General features: G+C 44.7%; 1 non-coding gene across 1 annotated transcript; it reads right to left on the minus strand.

Annotated features, from left to right (window-relative positions):
- Window positions 1–967: 967 nt before the first annotated feature.
- Window positions 968–1,071, minus strand: LOC112448975 (U6 spliceosomal RNA). The gene has a single exon (XR_003037424.1). It is a non-coding gene; the product is annotated as a U6 spliceosomal RNA (small nuclear RNA).
- Window positions 1,072–3,643: the final 2,572 nt, after the last annotated feature.

Below are 3,643 nucleotides of genomic sequence, written 5' to 3' on the forward strand. Positions count from 1 at the left end.
TCCGTGGGGTTGCAAAGAAAGAGTCAGACATGATTAAGCAATTAAAAAAAAAAACTTCTGTGCAGCCCTTTCCCCAGGGCAGGCCCAGTGCTCACGGCAGCAGCGACCCTGCTGCTGTTTGCTCACGTTTCCTTAGAGGGACGAGTGCAGGCTCCTGGGCGGGCCCAGGTGCCACATTGTAGTCCGAGGGGCCTCTCCAGGGCGGGCCTCACTCTCACATGCAGACGACTTAGTGCTTCTGAATAGCCGCTCAGAGCCCAGTGCCTGGGCTCCAATCCCAGCTCCACCGCGTACCAGGGGCATGACCTTGAGCAAGTTAGCTTTCTTGGCCTGTTTCTCCATCCATAAAGTGGGATAATAATAGTATCTACCTCACAGGGTTGTGGTAAGGATTAAGTACTATTTGTCAAGAACATAGAACACTGCCTAGCACATAGTAAGTCCTATATTATTATGTTTTAAACTTTTTATTTTATATTGGAGTACAGTTGGTTAACAATGTTGCGATAGTTTCAGGCCCACAGCAAAGTGATTGAGTTATACATATACATGTATCTTTCCTTTTTCAAATCCTTTTCCCATTTAGGTTGTTGCATAATACCGAGCAGAGTTCCCTGTGCTATACAGTAGGTCCTTGTTATCCATTAAGATTGATTTATTTAAACTGCCACATGACTATTATTTTATTTTTTAAAGATATTTTATTTATTTATTTTTTGACTGCTCTGTGTGGCATGTGGGATCTTAGTTCCCAAACCAGGGATCAAACCTGTGCCCCCAAAGCAGAAGCTTGGAGTCTTAACCATTAAACTACCAGGGAAGTCCCAAGATTTATTTTTTTATTGAACATAGTGGATTTACAATGCTGTATTAGTTTCTGATGTACAGTAAAGGTATTCAGTTATACAATATATATTATACATATATATTCTTTTTCATATTCTTTTATCATGGTTTATTACAGGATAAAAATATGCAATGCTTCTCAAATTTTTGTGTCCTCCTCGCGCAGGGACCATGCTAATCTCTGTATTGTTCCAGTTTTAGTATCTATGCTACTAAAGTGGGCACACACAAATAAAAGTTTTTAATGTGCAGCACCTGCTCAGCAGTCCTACTTTGTGGAATCTGTCTGATGGACAGCTTCATAAAACTCATAATGATAAATATTTAAGAATGGTCCTTGCAGTGTTGTTTGTAAAGACAATACCTGGAAAAAACACAGCTGTTCATCAAAGGGGGAGTGGTTAAATAAGTGGTTAAATAATAAGTGGAACACTATGCAGGAGTGAACAAGTGAAAAGAACTGCGTGTGTGAGGTTGATTATCTGGAATTACTAACATTTGACCATTGTTGATTTACAAAGTTGTCATGGCAGTTTTAGAGGATTCCATCTCATACTACACACCTGTGTTAGACTAGATTGCGCTGTGGTGACAAACAGACCCGAGCATGTAATGGGCAAACACAACAGAGGTTTGTTTGTTGCTTAACACAGGCTGAAGGGGGATGAGATAAATGATGGGGGGGGGTCTCTTACAGGAGGCGGTTCAGGGAACCACACTGAGAAAAAGTCTGACATCTTCAACAGGTGCTTTTCCAAGGCTGCATGTTGATTCTGGCCAGATGGGAGAAAGAGCGCACAGGCGCATGGGGGACAACCTACGGCCCTGGCCAGGACGGGGTACCCCTTACTTTGGCCCATATTTCATTGCAGACGGCTTAGTCATACGGTCACACCTAACCGTGAGGACACTGGGAGACGTGCTCTAGCCGTGTGTATGGGAAGCAGGAGAGATGGGAGTTGGTGGATGGATGGGCTGTCTCTGCCTGCCGTTCTCTAAGCCTCAGTTGCCTTATCTTTATTATGGGGCAGTGGCAGCAGCCACTGCACAGCAAATGACAGAATGTGTGTGCATTCAGCACAGTCCTGACCCACGGTGGTGTGGCTTAGTTGCTAAGTCGTGTCTGACTCTCTGCGACCCCATGGAGTGTAGCATGCCAGGTTCCTCTGTCCATGGCATTTCCCAGGCAAGAATACTGGAGCGGGTTGCCAGTTCCTTCTCCAGGGGATCTTCCCCACCCAGGGATTGGTAGGCAGATTCTTTACCACTGAGCCACCTGGGAAGCCTGACCCATAGTGACCATCCCATAAGTATTAGGGTGACAGGCTACCTCCCAGAGGTCCCTACTGGAATCAAGCACCAGTTGCCTGCAAATGTACTTAGCCTGGCCATGGCAGATCATATTTCCCACATGCTCTCATTGGGCTTCCCAGGTGGCGCTAGTGGTAAAGAACCCCTGCTTCCCAATGCAGGAGACATAAAAATGTGGGTTCGATCCCTTGGTTGGAAGGATCCCCTGGAAGAGGGCATGGCAATCCATTGCAGTATTCTTGCCTGGAGAATCGCACGGACAGAGGAGCTACAGTCCACGGGGTTGAACATAGTCAGACACGACTTAGAGAATAAACAACAGCATGTTCTTGTTACAATGCCTCATTGACGTTCCTGCCTGCTTGAGCCTGGGCAGACCTTCATCACAGGTGGTGGAGGTGATACAATGTGACTCCTAAGACTGGTCCTAACAGTCTGGTTTCTGCCTTTCATTCTCTCGGTCTCTCGCTGCCCCCCACCCTTTTCTCTCTCTCACTTGCATGGTGGTTGCTCTTAGAACCTGGCCACTATGTTTCAGGAACCCAGGCCACCTGGAGAGGCTACCTGGGGTGTTCCAGCTCCCCACCCAGCTAGGTCCCCCAAAGAGAACCAGCATCAATGATCAGATGTGTGAGCAGGCATCCTTCGTGATGTCTCCAGCCCCAGCCTTGAACTTTTCCATTTGAGGCCTCAGACCCTGGTGGCGTAGGGGCAATTCTTCCCTACTGTCTGCATTCCCGACCCACAGGAATCAACAGTCAAGTAATGGTGATTGTTTGAAGTGACTAGATTTTGGAGTAACTTGTTAGCAGCAATAAATAATAGATAGGGTCATGCACTTTTTAGTCTTCTCTTTCCTTGTCTTATTGCCTACTTATTTCTCCTGGGATCACCCCCCACATCTCCCACCTGCCCTCCCTTTCTTGTCCCAGGGTCTGCTTCTGGGGGACCCAGCAGAGCAACACATTATGTGGAAAAGCTACATGTAGAAAAAGGACAAACATAAAAATTATTGGGTGCTTCTTTTTTGGGAGTGGGTTTGAGAATCAGAAACTTTACTTTTTAGTCAATACATGTCTGAATTATATGTTATTGAATTATATGTCTGAATTATTGCTTATATGTTAAGCAATACTTCATTATAATTTTTAAAACCTAAAAAAATTTCCATTTTCCTAACTTTGAGTCAGGTCTTATCAGAGTCGTGATGAACCATGTGAATTGATCTCTGAGAAGGTGAGATTCAGACTTTTCGTATTTGTGGGCAGTAGAGTTGGGGTGTGGTGACTTTTCCCTTTTTTCCTAATGCTTTAAATAAGCTTTAAAAAATTGTGGTAAATTATACATGAAATTTACTATTTAACCATTCTAAAGGATACAGTTAAGTGGCATTAAGTGTGTGCACATTGTTATGTAACCATCACCACCATCCATCTCCAGAATCTTTCAACATCTTTCACCACCCCAAGCTGAAATGCTGTATCCA

The sequence above is a fragment of the Bos taurus genome, chromosome 11 (assembly GCF_002263795.3).
Source record: "Bos taurus isolate L1 Dominette 01449 registration number 42190680 breed Hereford chromosome 11, ARS-UCD2.0, whole genome shotgun sequence".
Classification (NCBI taxonomy): Eukaryota; Metazoa; Chordata; class Mammalia; order Artiodactyla; family Bovidae; genus Bos; species Bos taurus.